Source organism: Lithobates pipiens, unplaced genomic scaffold (genome assembly GCF_037356315.1).
Source record: "Lithobates pipiens isolate NorthernLeopardFrog02 unplaced genomic scaffold, aLitPip1_a1.2 Scaffold_18, whole genome shotgun sequence".
Lineage (NCBI taxonomy): Eukaryota > Metazoa > Chordata > Amphibia > Anura > Ranidae > Lithobates > Lithobates pipiens.
Genome location: NW_027507758.1, coordinates 401400827 through 401416198, shown reverse-complemented (window position 1 = coordinate 401416198; position 15372 = coordinate 401400827). Strand labels below are relative to the sequence as shown.

The following is a 15372-nucleotide window of genomic DNA, read 5'->3' as shown; positions in this document are numbered from 1 at the left end:
TCCCATGATGCTCATGCACTCTGCAGTGTAGTTGAGCATCATGGAAAATGTAGTTCCAAATATCTGAGATGCCAAGGTTCACCATCACTTCCCTAAGGCCTCGTTCACACGTGAGGATGTTAGTCTGAAAACAACGGCTGTGTCCGTGCCACCACTGTATCCCAATTGAGATGAATGGGAGTGCCGTCCAAAATTTCCACCTCCCCCTGCCGAATTGAACGGACCATGCCACAAACGACGAACAGTGGTGCAGATTTTTCAGCGTTAATAAAGGCTTTTTGGAAAAGGCGACCTAGCACCTCCTCATCGCCTGTCAAATGCACTCTGAAAAGCAATCTACCGTGTCCACCCTGGTCTGTTAATTGATCATGCCTCTACCTGTCCCCTTAACTGACCACCCCTCTTCCTGCTACCTGTATTGACTGCCTGTTTATGGACCATGTTCCTGCCCACTGCCAGGACCAATACTTTGGCTGTGATGATCATATCCATGTCTGTTGCCTGGACAATTCCTTTGGCTGTTGCTGATCACATCTCAGCCTGCTGCCTGGACCAATGCTTTGTCTATGCCGACAATATCTCTGCCTGCTGCCTGTACTAACCCTGGACTGTTTATAGACAATATTCTTGTCTTCTGCTCGGATGATTCCTTTTGCTGTCACTGACCATGTCCCTGCCTGCTGCCTCTGTGGACAACTGCACTACTAAAACCACTGGTAATCTTTTGTTTAACCTTTGCTCAGCAGAATGTGTTTGTGGGGTTTAATTATTGGTATGCCTATGCTGTGTGTTAGAAACATCTTATAAATTGACAACTGTAATAAAAATATATATATATATATATATATATATATATATATATATATATATATATATATATATATATATATATATATATATATATATATATATGTATGTTTTAATTTTCTTACCACATTTTTCCAAAAAATTGTGGAAAAAAAATGAAAATACATTGGGGTGTTTGCTTTCCAAAATGTGGCCATTTTGTGGGTAATGCCATTGTCCTAGTGCTCCAGGGCTTTCAAAGATGTTATAGGTAGTCAGGAACTTAGAAGTAATGTATGCCTCTAGAATACCTGAAGGTATTTGGATGTTGGGCCTCTGTATGTGGCCAGGCTGTAGAAAAGTCTTACACACGTGGTATCGCCATACTCAGGAGGAGGAGTAGCACTGTGTATTTTGGGGTGTCATTCTTGGTATGTACATGCTGCGTGTTAGAAATGTCTTATAAATTGACTTTGTGTAAAAAAATATATATTTTTTTCATTTTCTTTTCACTATTTCCAAACACTTGTGGGAAAAAAAATTCCATTCAAAAGACTCATTATGCCCCACAGAAAATACATTGGGGCCCAATAGGCCTGTGTAAACTAAATACTTTAAAATTAACACACCTTTTTTTTTACTACAGCAATGCCGGGTACTGCACCATGAATGTACCTCACATATATTAAATTGTTCCAATGCTTGTATAGTGACATAGGTTTTAGTGGTTGGTGATGGGACATAAATTGTGATATACTGTGCTGTCTACGAGTTACTCATTTTTTTTACTGTTACCTTCTTGATAAATTAAAATACATGCTTTTAACCCACTCAAACAAGCCTAGTGTCTATGGAAATCAATAATACACTCACTAATGCCCTTTCACCTGTGTATTTACCACTGCGCTTCCAGCAAAAGAACCCTTCCCCACTAAGCAACCACCTAAAATAATGTGTAATTTCTGTGTATTTGTTCCTATTATAAATAATTGAAACACATAATGCTAAACCAAGTGACTGTTACACCACTAAATGTTATACTACAAGGTGCATCAAATATAGCTAAAAAAAAAATTGTACACATAAATAAAAAAATAAAAAATGAAAAAATTATTAATAGTAAATAAACATTAAATAAAAATAAATAACCCAGTGAATAAGTGATAGTTCACACTATACATTTAATCACTCCTCAGGGAGTATTGCAGAGCATATGCAGTGTTCATACAATGTTGCAAAAGTCAGTGAGTCTCCAAAACATATTTCACTTTAACAAGCAATATTGATCAGTGTTTTTTTTTTCTCAAGCCGCCTTTCCTTCACCACACCACTGTGAAATGTGATTCCTCTCCCCCTTATGTGAATTAACTCACCGACTAAATCAGCCTCACCCTCAACGTGTTTTCAAACGCGCTATCCAAACCCTTTTTGCAGGGATAACAGGCATACAATCCTTCACTTCAGCGGGATAAAGCTGACCCAATTCACACTTTCATAGACAGTGCTCTCATGAAATACCGTGATACCGTAAGCCTAGTGTCTGCCTTTTTCACCGCTTGGCTACTCCCTGTGGGGAGATTAGGGCTCCCGGTTTGGAGACAGCTCCCAGTATGGGAGGCAGAGGGTTCCACCCAGGGGCCAGAGGAGCCCCAGCCAGGAGTTAAGAGACTGAATGTCTCACCAAGGGCTCAGAGGTGCCCCAGCCAGCAACCAGGAGATAGGAGGTCTGATTCCAGGAGACAGTTGGGTCCCTATCATAGTATCAGGTGAACCCTTGTCTATAAGCCAAGATTGGGCCATGCAGCAGGGCACTGTTACTAAAGGCTAAGAGATCCAAGTTAACAACACAGTCAGAGGGACTGGTAAGAAGAGCAGCAGTGCAGCCAACAAGGGGGCTAGGCATTTTCATTTGACTGTTCATATTGATGTGGAAGAACCCCTGCATGGGTGGCTGATGTCTATGTGAACTTTCAGGTTTTTTGTGGGTTGCCATGCCCTAAAATATACTTTGGACTGGGGCAAGTTGGTAAAAAGCACCCACCGCATGAGTATAAACTCTCCAATACCACATTGTATATAGTGTATATTTTTATTTTTTTATTACAGATACTTAAATAGCGCCAACCATTTCCGCAGTGTTTTATGTACAGTGGGTAAAATAAGTATTGAACATGTCACAATTTTTCTGGGTAAATATACTTCTAAAGGTGCTATTTACATGAAATTTTCACCACATGTCGGTAACAACCCATGCAATCCATACTTACAGAGAAACCAAAACAAAAAAGTTCTGAAATTAAGTTATGTGTAATAAAATGGAATGACACACTAACTGAAATGTATTTAATACTTCGTACAAAATTTGTTATCTGATGGTAATGACAGCTTCAAGACACCTCCTGTATGGAGAAACTAGTCACATACATTGCCCAAGTGTGATTTTGGCCCATTCTTCCACAAAAACAATCTTCAGGTCTTGAAGGTTCCGTGGGCCTCTTCTATGAACTCTGATCTTTGGTTCTTTCCATACATTTTCTATTGAAGTCTGGCAATTGGCTGGGCCATTCAAACAGCTTTATTTTCTTTCTTTGAAACCAAATGAGAGTTTCATTGGTTTTGTGTTTGGGATCATTGGCTTGCTGAAATGTCCACCCTCCTTTCATCTTCATCATCCTGGTAGATGGCAGCAGATTTTTATCAAGAATGTCTTGGTTTATGTTTCCATACATCCTTTCTTCAACGACATAATGTTTGCTAGTACCGTATGCTGAAAAACAGCCCCACTTCATGATGTTCCCAACTCCAAACTTCCCCGCTGGTATGGTGTGATATGCAGTGCCATTTGACCTCCAAACATGGTGTATATTATGGCATCCAAAGAGTTACATTTTTTGATCTCATTTGATCAGACTAGGGATGAGCCGAATACCCCCCCCCCCCCCTCCGGTTCGGTTTGCACCAGAACCTGCGAACGGACCGAAAGTTCGCACGAACGTTAGAACCCTATTAATTACAATGGACGCAAACATTCAAAATCTAAAGTGCTAATTATAACGGCCAATATGCATGTTATTGTCCTAAAAAGGGTTTGGGGCTACAGGTCCTGCCCCAGGGGACATGTATCAATGCAAAAACGGAAAATTGTATACTCACCTTTCCGTAATTTTCCTTTCCTGACGCATCCCATGGCAGCACACACACTGGGTTGTGACTCCACCTCCACAACCTGATAGGACTGGTTAGCTATAAGATTTGAAGAGGAGTCCACCGCTGCATTCTCAGTAACTATCACCTTAGAGGGGTGGGATCCTGTGTGCTGCCATGGGATGCGTCAGGAAAGGAAAATTACGGAAAGGTGAGTATACAATTTTCCGTTTTCCTGACGCATCATGGCAGCACACACACTGGGAAATAACTTGCTACATGGGAGGGTGCCTTTCAGAAATTTTTATTTACTCAAGTATAAGGTATGGATAAATTTGATTGAATAATTGATCTCCCGAACTCAACCGTAGTTAATTGAGCCGGGTCTATTCTGTAGTGCGACATGAATGTGGTTTTTGATGTCCAAGTTGCTGCCTTGCATATAGTCTCTGGTGATACTCTACAGTACGCTGCCCATGAGGCCGCCATCACCCTCGTTGAATGCGCTTTCAGGTTTTCCGGTATTGGAAGATGTTGAACTAGATATGCTTTCTTGATAATTTTAATCAACCATGAAGCTATTGTCCTTGAAGAAGCCGCTTGACCTTTTTTGGCGCCTTGCGGAATGACCAGGAGGTTTTCTGACTTTCTGAATGGAGCGGTAACTTCCAGATAGGTAGAGATTGCAGACTTCACGTCCAAAAGGATGCGGATTTCCATCTGTGTTGAGAAAAACAGGAAGATTGATCTCCGAATTAAAGTGGAAGCTAGATGCTACCTTCGGCACGAACTGGTCCGAAGGTCTGAGTACGACCCTGTCTGGGTAAAAAACTAGGTGTGGTTCTTTGATTAATAGAGCTTGCAGCTTGGAGACCCTCTTTGCAACTAGAAATGATAGTTTTAGTGTCAAGTCCCATAGGGATATTGATCCCACCGGGGAGAAAGGTTCTTTTGTTAAAGCTTCCAGAACGATTGACAGGTCCCAGGTCAGAAAAGTTGGTTTTCTGGGAGGCCTTATTTTTAGGCAGGCCTTCTGAAACTGAATGATGAGGGGATTTAAAGCCCATTTGATTCCTGTCATTGCAGATATGGCAGCGACGTGAACTTTTAAGGTGCTTGACCTTAATCCTTTCTCTAGGCCTAGTTGTAGAAATTCTAACACCTGAGAGACTGATGGAGAGAGGGGGTTCCAGGACTGCTGTTGGGCTATTGCGGAAAATTTCTCCCAAATCTTATTATATATGTTGTTTGTCGATTTCTTCCTTGCTTGTTGTAAGGTAGATATTACTCTTAATGAACAACCCTGATCTAACAACCTTTGCCTTTCAGTTTCCAAGCCGTCAGGTGTAATCGCTCTGGTGACAGGTGTAGGAATTGCCCTTGCGAGAGCAAGTCTGGGAACAGCAGAAGTGGGAGAGGCTCCTCTGTGTTCAATTGCAGGATGGTTGGAAACCATGGTCTTCTGGGCCAGAAGGGCAACATTGCTATTACTGTGGAAGACGAACTCCTCAGTCTGGCCAGAAACCTGGCTATCAGGGGCACCGGAGGGAATACGTAACCTAGGCGAAATTCCCAAGGATGGTGGAGACAGTCGATCCCTGTTGCTGCTGGATAGGCGGTCCTTGCTAGGAAGTGAGTACATTTGCGGTTCGCTGGAGTTGCTGCCAGATCCATATCGGGAACGCCCCATTTGCGTGTCAGAAGAGTAAAGGCCTTGTGACTGAGAGACCACTCGTTGTTTGATATAAATATTTGACTTAGGTCGTCAGCGAGTTGGTTGTGAATCGCGGGTACGTATACTGCCTTCAAATCCGTCAGGTGGACTTGTGCCCGCTCAATTATAGGTCGAACTTCCTGCATTAGGACTTTGCTTCTGGTGCCCCCTTGCCTGTGGACATAATTCACAGCCACTGTATTGTCCATGCGCAGGAGGACACTCTTCCCTGAAAGAAGGGGACTGAAAGTTAGGAGTGCTTGCCATGCGGCCCTGAGCTCCAGAACGTTTGAGACTATCCCTTGTGGACAGAAGGGCCAGTGGCCCTGTGCTCCCCGGTCTAGATGATACACTCCCCACCCAAGATGACTGGCGTCTGACGTTACTATTTCTGGGAGTGGATGAACGATAGGACGACGGCGTGCTAAATTGATGGTTTGAGTCCACCATCGTACAGATTCCTTGACTGCCCTGGTGATCGATATTTGTTGTGACATTGATACCCCGTTCCATTGTTGTAGGAATGAATTCTGGAGGACCCTCGAATTCCATTGGGACCACTAAACCATTAGAAAGGTTGATGACATTGAGCCCAGAACGCTTAAGCACTTTCTTGCAGACAGGTGGTCTGCTGACAGGAGCCTTTTTACTTTGCGGATGAGGGGATACATTTTTTCCTGGGGAAGCCCTACTGTGTTGGATCTGGTGTCTAATTCAGCTCCTAGGAAGACCATTTTCTGTACTGGGACCAGGCTGCTCTTCCTCCAATTCACTATCCAGCCGAATTGCTGGAGTGTGGAAATCAGAATTGACCGATGTCGTAGAAGTGTTTCTCGATTGTCTGCTAGAAGAAGAATATCGTCGAGATAGTGTAGGACTCTTAGTCCCCTCTCTCTCAATAGTGCTATAACTGGAAGTAAAACCTTTGTGAAGGTCCTGGGTGCCGTCGATATCCCGAATGGGAGGCTTTTGAATTGAAAGTGTTGCTTGCCTATCGCAAAGCACAGGTACTTTTGAAAGGTTTGATGCACTGGAATGTGTAGATAAGCGTCGGACAAATCGACCGAGAGCATCCAATATTTCTCTCCTACTGTTAGTAATATTGATTGGAGACTCTCCATCCTGAACGATTCGACTAGAATCATTTGGTTCAACTTTTTTAAATCCAGCACAGGCCTCAGGTCTCCTGTTTTCTTTAACACCAAGAAAAGGGGAGAGTAAAAACCTTCTCCTTTCTGCTCCTGTGGAACTTCCATGATTGCTTGCTTTTGGAGCAACTCCATGATGTATTTGACTAAAAGCTTCCGTTTCAGACGCGAAAATGGTAGTTTGGTGGGCCTGTAGTGTTTTTTTGGCGGTTTTTGCTTGAACTTCCACCTGTGACCTTGCTGAATGGTGGATATCGTCCAGGGATCTTTTATTCTGTCTATGCATACTTGAGCAAATAGCCTCAGCCTCGCACCTACTATTGCGGGCTGGACATGCGTGGCATCAAAAAGATTTTTGTTGGTCTCCCAGAATGGTTGTCTTTGATTTTTGGACTCTCACAAAAGAGGGTTGTGTGCTTCGCCAATTCTGTTTGAATTCTTTCCTGGGTCTATAAGATCTTATGTCCTGGGACCTCTCGGGCAAGTGTCGTCTGAAGGGCGGATTTTTCTGTTGTTTGGATCTTCTGTCCGACAGTATTAGACCCGATTTTCCCCCCGTGACCTTTGATATTGCGGAATCTAATTTTGAACCGAAAAGGTTAGTGCCGTCATAAGGGATCTTGCACCAACTGGATTTGGAAGTTGCGTCAGCAACCCAAGGTTTCAGCCAGAGCGCTCTCCTGGAAGTTACTGAGGCCAGCATTGCTCTTGCTGAAGATCGTATAACGTCCACCGCCGCCTCTGCTACAAAATCACCCACTAGGCTGCAGACTTCCTGCAGCGCTGAAATAATCTTGTCTTGGTCTGCTGCTTCCAGTATTAATTTTTCCACGCCAGATGTCAAGGAGGTTATGGCTCTACCGACCGCTGCTAGAGCAATTGCTGGCCTACAGGCCCCCCCCCCCCCCCCGCTGCTGAATAGGTTTTCTTAAGGTCGAGGTCAATCTTGCGATCCATCACATCCCTGTTAGGTTGCTCGTCTTCTTAATAATACCAGTTACCCCTGGTTGCCTAGGCTAGGATGGAGGAGCGGAGATCCCGTTCACCGGTGGACAGACACCACACATACTCGATTTGTACGTGAATAATGGCTGCTAGGTTTATTAACTTACACATAGCCTTTTATGCAGTAGGAGAAAAAGACCCTGCCCCTTAGAAGGCATTACACATAAACATACGTCAGCATTATACTTCCTCAAACAATAGTCCTTGTTAATAAATATAGACCAAAGGTTAGTTAGCTCGTTACGCTTTGCACATCAGTGTCTGCTGACTGACTCCAAATATGTCAAGAGTTCAGCAAAACCATTCTCAACCAGCATTACCTCACCATGCAGTTGGTATCACAAGTTGAAACAGACAATTGATGCTTGTATAGAGACTCGAGACAGACCTTCTGGTCAGACTTGAGTAATCATCTTTTTTTGTCATGCTACTAATTATCACGTTATCAGTAGTTTGTTACGTATACATAGCTCAGACTTTGTTACTCATAAAATAAAAGTAAAGCATAAATAAAAAAAGGTACCTTATACCTTATAATCCTCCCTTTGGCCATTCTGTACTATACAGAATGGTCAAAACCTAATCAAGGTTCATGTTCCTGATTCTTATACCAAATATTTGAACTATTGGGAATGGCGGTTAACTTTAGGGTCTCCTGATTTGATACAGTCCCCTTAGCAGAACAAAGACATCCTACAATTCTATAGCAAGCGTATAAAAATAAAATAAAAAACAATATGATCACAATAGTCATGGCTGTGTTTTTTAACCAAGAGGTTATATTTCCAAGACTAAAATTGGCTAGAGGGTCCCATGTTATTGCAATATTCCTAGCCTCGTCTTGGAGTTTATTTACTTCTTTTCTGTGTTGTGCAATTATATTATAGTAATCAGGTATTTCAATGCTAGTATTATGAATCCAGGTACAGCACTCATAGTCTTCCGTAACTTCACAAAGCCCTGTGAGTGCTGCACTCATACTTTCTATGGCCAGTTCATGTAGTTCTAGCTGTTTCCTTATTGCCCTAGTTTCTATGTTTAATTTAGTGATATCGTCGGAATTCTTTTCCAAGATCTCATCAATAATTCCAGTATAATTATTCAGTCTCTTCATTAAATCTATTCCCCATCCTGTCCAGGATGGGAACCAGGCCCATGCCATATCTTTTTCTAGGAATACCTTTCTCTTATTACGATGTTTAAGGGGATATCTGGGATGAACACTGGCTTCAAGAAGGTGACTCCCTTCTTTATCCCCCAACACACCCATAATGGGGGCTAGTGCTGCGAGATAACACCATCCCTGGGGTTTTGTGGGGATCCAAGGGTGACAAAGCTTCCCACAACAGATATAAGTATTATTCCCCAAGGCTATGGGGCGCTTGAGGAACACTTTATACAATTTGTCAGAATAGCCAGAAAATGTAAGAGTTGATAAGAGTTGAGCCATAGGGGAAGTGGTGCTGGTATTTAAGAATTGGTATAATGTGGTGTTTAAGGTGGTGTCTTGAGTTCTATAAAAGGTCTCGTTTAATGCTGTCATTGAAATATTAAGCTTTGATTGCTTACAAATTTCGGCTCCCTTGGTAGTATTTCCCAACCTAAAACACCAATCTGGATAATGGCTTCTACCTATGATCTGAAAAGTGAGGGTTTTGTTAGAAGCTTTTCTTGTAACATCGGTAAGAACTATTGGGGGTGTGCCTTTAAGGAGAAGGGTGAAATTTAAAGGTATGGCCATCAAAGGAATCCTAGCAGTACTAGGGTGAAGCTTACTACATATCCAGCATTTATCAAAACCTGATTTTTGGGCATAACTGTATTTAAATTTTAATAACAACATTTTATCAGTGAACTCTTGGGGAGGTTCACTTCTTTTGTGTCTAACAGCGGGTGTGTTATTTGTCTTGGGGGAGGGAGTCCCACAAATCCCTTTTAATGGTCCCAAATCTTCTGGGTGGTATATACAATTAGCTATCAATCAGGTTGGTAAAAACACTACTAGGGTAATACAGCATAAGAGGCACAAGGCCTTCCCTGACACTGATGGAGAAAGCATCTTTGTTTTTTAAAGTTCTGATTATTTGTTATCTAAGAGTTCTGTTCTTCTTCTTCGTTTCTCATCCCGGCAGTTGTTGGCTCTGTTTTGTCCTTCTGAGGGGGTGTGGGATCTTCCAGGGAAATTTGTTCTATGCCTCTCTGAACTTCTTGTAGATCTTGTTCTTGGGAGTTGCTGCTCTCTGTCACTGCCAGGGGCTCTGGAGTCGAGGGAAGCTGGGGACACTTCTTAAGACGGCTGGCGTGGATCCAGGTGTTTCCTAGGTCTGTTAACACTGCGGTCCTGGATACCTTTTCCACCTTCCATGGTCCTGAGAAAGCCGGTCCGATACTTTCTTTGTGCTAATTGTTTGATCAGCACTTTATCCCCAGGGATGAAGGGATGCGTTGGTTCTGTGGGAAGAGGGAAAAAAGGTGACAGAAACTTGTTCGTTTATTTCGTGGAGCATACTTACCAGATTTTTCACGTACACTTCCTGTTGGGAATAAATGTTAATGTCAGAGTTAGGGTCTAATGGGGGTAATAGTCAGAAGTTGGATTTGTTTATTCAAATTATTTGTACAAAAAGATTTATTATACAGGTTGGTTAAAGGGGCAGCTCCTATGTGTCCTGGGCCATGGAGGTATGAGAGTATGAGAATGCAACTTGCTTCAGGTATTCCCAGTACCTTCCCCTCTTTTGTCCAAAGACCCTCGGGGTCTTTGGTCAATCCTGCAGCGACCCAGAAACGAACGTCCTGGTCTGTGGCCATTGTTTGTATTTGTGCTACAATTGTTTTGAAGTTAGATGCAGTGAAATGCTCTTTAAAGAAAACTGTTGTGGGGGCAGGGGGGTTAGGGGAGGAGGCGGCAGCCTGCTTTGCAGTCCTATCGGCTAGGGCGTTACCCTTGGATATTTTACTGTTATCCGAGGAATGGGCTTTTACCTTGATAATAGCCACTTCCTTTGGGAGAAGGATGGCCTGGAGAAGAGCCATAATATGTGTTGAATTGGCAATTAGTCTATTGTCTGCGGTTTTGAAACCTCTATTAGCCCATATCACACCAAAGTCATGCACCAATCCGAAAGCATATCTACTGTCAGTGTAAATGTTCACCTTTTTATCAGTGAATAGAATGCAGGCTCTGGTGAGAGCTTCCAATTCTGCTACTTGGGCTGAAGAGGGAGGTAGCGGCTTGGCTTCTAGCACCTTGTCTGGTAATTGGACTATCGCATAACCTGTTAGGAAAGTGGAATCAGAGGGGCGGGAGCAACTACCGTCAATGAAAACATCGTCTGCATTGGTAATCGGTACGTCGGTGAGGTCTGGTCTTGGTGATGTGATAGACTCCACTCGTGTTATACAGTCATGAAACTGGTCTGGGTCTTGTGGTAGGCGTAACATGGAGTGCAAGAGACGGACGGCAGGGTTGTTGGCGGGAACATATTTGAGAGACAGATTGTCTGTGTTCATGAGGGAAATCTCATATCCACTGAGTCTTTGTGAGGTCATGTGTTGGGTGTTCATGTTCTGTATGAGGTGGGTGACAGAATGGGTGGTGAAAAGTGTCATTGGGTGGCCCAAGATCATTTTGTTAGCGTCCTGTACTGCCATAGCACAGGCTGCTGAATTCTGGAGACATGACGGCATGCCTTGAACCTGGACAGGGAGTTTCTTGGATAGGTAAGAAACCGGGCAGTATCCTGTTCCATGTTGTTGTGTGAGAACCGCGGCAAAAGATTTCCCTGAAACTACACAGTACAGCTGAAAAGCTTTACCATAGTCTACCAATCCCAGGGCGGGTGCACATGACAGACTGTTTAATAGAGCTTGAAAAGCTTGTAGTCTGTCTTCAGTCCAATCTATTAATTTAGGGGCTGTCGAGCCAGTAGCCTCTCTTAGGATACTATCATAATGAGAACAGTCAGGAATCCATTGGCGGCAATATACCATTGCACCCAAGAACGAGAGTAGGGCGGCTTTGTCTTTTGGGGGACTGAGAGCTCGAAGGGCTGCGGCACGTTTGGGGGACACTAGCCTTGTCCCTTCCTTTAGAATGCACCCTAGGTATTCTACCTGTGGCTGGCACCATTGTATTTTCTTCCTTGAGGCTAGATGCCCGGCGTGAGCTAGGTGTTGTAACAGTGATGTTGAATCGACCGCACAATCTTCAGCAGTTCGACTGCACAGGAGCAGGTCGTCCACATACTGTATTAGTACCGACCCACGCTCAGAAGTCCAAGACTTGACAGTCTCGTTGAGTACCATAGAGAAGGCGGCTGGACTGTCTACATACCCTTGCCAGGTTAGTTGGCCCCCGGCCCAGGAGAAAGCAAACATAGGTTGGGCTTCCTCTGCAATGGGAATGCTAAAGAAAGCATTCGCTAAATCAATTACTGTGTAGCATAGAGAGTCTGCCGGTATGCATGAGAAAATAAAAGTGATGTCTGAGACTAGGGGTGGGAGGGGAATCACTTGTTTGTTTACTGCTCTGAGGTCTTGGATGAGTCTCCACTCGCCACTGGCCTTCTTTACAGGGTAAATGGGTGTGTTCCAGGGGCTAATGATTGGTTTTAGGATACCTTTAGATATGTAGTCATTGATCTGGGGGGCAATGCCTTGGGTCTTTTCAGGGGGCAGGGGGTATTGTTTGTGATATTGTGCTTCTGCGTCAGGGCGCATCTGAGGCGAGTAAGGCGTACAGTTAATGAAACCTACGCTACCTTTGTTTTCCGCCCAGATAGCATGTGTTTCGAGAGAGGCGGGGAGTAGCATAAAGAAGCCTCTGTGTGCATGTCGCTTAGGGCCATGTAAGTCACATAATGGTGAACTAGCGGTAAGGGAACCTTCTCTATTAAACTTAATGGTAATACACAGTTGTGCCAAGAGGTCCCGTCCCATAAGGGGCACAGGGCATGAGGACAAGACGGCAAAAGTTTGGGTACATAATTTCTGTCCTTCTGGAGTGGCTACAGTCAGTGGTGGAGTGATGGGATGGGTGACAGGTGTCCCATTAATACCAACAGAGTTTCCCTCGGTGCATTATTTGTGGCTGTGTAGGATATTGGGGTAGTGGTTGACGAGGGTTCTGGTATGGCGGATAACGGGGATACTGTGGGCGGGTCTGGGGGTTAAATCCCCTGCCTCTGCCTCTTGCTCTAATCTGTCCAGTCCTATAAGGGCACTGGGATTTCCAATGTCCTTGCTGTCCACAATTGCCTATATTTTCCAAGGCATTTGTTCCATGCACAGAAACAATCCTTCATGTATTGTGGGTCAGCCCCTTTGCAGGGAGGATAAGAATGCTTATGTACCTGACAAATTTTACTGACTTCTTGCCAGTCTTCCTCTGAACAAGGACCTTGGGGTCCTGGGTCATGGATTCCCAATTGGTGACACCTTTCCCGGACTTGTGTCCAAAATGGTTCTACCTGGGGGCCAGGGATCATATTACTGACAAATTCATAGGGTGATGGGGTGGCCATGGCTTGGGTTGCTGCAGAATTCCCCATCTAGTAGTCTGGGCAGTGCGTGTCTAGTGGCAGGACACAGGTGATAACACCCGGTTTGTCCAACAATCCGGTCTCTGGTCTGGGAGTAGGATCCCTGATCTTTTTTGGGCAAATGGACTTATATAAAACTATGAAGATTTACCCTTAATATACGATGAAGGGTAAATCTTTCCTGGTGGCGGGATATACCCCTCTTACACCAAGTCTGCAAGAGAACCCCCCTGGTCTGGTGGTCAGTAAAATCCACTTGTCATCTATTCTTAGGAAGAGTAGACCTAACGTGCAATGGGGGCAGGCGGATGCTATGTCACTACAAGAGGGCTCCTCATACTCTGCACTCATTTAAACAACAACAATTATTTTCCTTATACTCTATATTAAAACTTATACTCTATATACTTACACACGTACCTAGAGAGAAACAGACATATTCTTAATATACTTTAAGACATGAAATAACCGTATTGCAATACATTTATCAATTTATAGTGCACTTTTAAAAAAAAAAATGTTTTCAAATGGGCGTCCACTCCACCAATCCCTTTGTCACGGGCGTAATCTACTACTTCCCGTGTTAAAAATACTATCACCAATAGTTTTAAGTCAGACCAACCTAGTCGGACTCCCCTAAACCTATAAATACCTTGCGAGCCCTTTTAACCTCCCGAGGGACCAGCCTAGTCCGCCGCGAAGGCACAGTTACTTCTTTTAAATTTAAACTAAGTTCGTAGCGGCCGCCCGGACAGAGTAAGTGTTTACACCATTCACCAATCAGGTAAAAAGAGTAAAGTGACCTACCTGTCGCAAGACGAACCCCACTTCTGGTACCAAAACTGTTAGGTTGCTCGTCTTCTTAATAATACCAGTTACCCCTGGTTGCCTAGGCTAGGATGGAGGAGCGGAGATCCCGTTCACCGGTGGACAGACACCACACATACTCGATTTGTACGTGAATAATGGCTGCTAGGTTTATTAACTTACACATAGCCTTTTATGCAGTAGGAGAAAAAGACCCTGCCCCTTAGAAGGCATTACACATAAACATACGTCAGCATTATACTTCCTCAAACAATAGTCCTTGTTAATAAATATAGACCAAAGGTTAGTTAGCTCGTTACGCTTTGCACATCAGTGTCTGCTGACTGACTCCAAATATGTCAAGAGTTCAGCAAAACCATTCTCAACCAGCATTACCTCACCATGCAGTTGGTATCACAAGTTGAAACAGACAATTGATGCTTGTATAGAGACTCGAGACAGACCTTCTGGTCAGACTTGAGTAATCATCTTTTTTTGTCATGCTACTAATTATCACGTTATCAGTAGTTTGTTACGTATACATAGCTCAGACTTTGTTACTCATAAAATAAAAGTAAAGCATAAATAAAAAAAGGTACCTTATACCTTATAATCCCTAAATGTTATGGCGTCTTCTATTGGTAGGGTTACATGGCGTGCTTCAGTGAGGAGTCTACCACAGGAGCGGAGATAAGAGGGTTCACTGCTGGCTCTTTTAGGGGATAGAGCTTTGCTAATCTGTTATTCAAACCGGATTTTTTTTCTGTTTTTTGCCATTCATCTTTTATGAGCTCCTCTAGCTCTTCAATAAAGGGAAAGACCTCCGGGTCTTTTTTTAGGTTAGGGAAATATTTTCGTAACTTAGGTGGCACGTCTCTCTCTTCTTCCCAACCGATCGCCTCCTTAACTGATTTCGCGAATGGGTTTATCAATGCAAAGTCGAAAACTGTAGGGGTCAGGGGTTCCTCTTCCTCTGGGGAGTCATCTGGATCCTGAGGGGTGTGTGAAGTTGAGGCTGAGTTAGATGACCTGATTGGATCATATGCTGTCACCTGCAAAATCGTTTCTTTAACCGAGTCTCTTATTATATTGGAAGCTTCTCTTGCGTCAGCTTCTTTGTCTCGAGTTGCTTCCTCCAGACAGATTTGGCAAACAAGCTTATTAGGTAATGCTTGCGCTCCACAGACCCAGCAGGTATTAACCGCAGGACGGGTATGGTGCTCCT

At 43.7% G+C, this 15372-nt stretch overlaps 1 long non-coding RNA gene across 1 annotated transcript; it reads right to left on the bottom strand.

Moving 5' to 3' along the window:
• Window positions 1–7865: 7865 nt before the first annotated feature.
• On the bottom strand, window positions 7866–14754 carry LOC143988377 (uncharacterized). The gene is made up of 2 exons (XR_013276837.1): window positions 14148–14754; window positions 7866–10248 (listed from the first exon to the last, which is right to left on the bottom strand). It is a non-coding gene; the product is annotated as an uncharacterized LOC143988377 (long non-coding RNA).
• Between the last annotated feature and the right edge of the window lie 618 nt (window positions 14755–15372).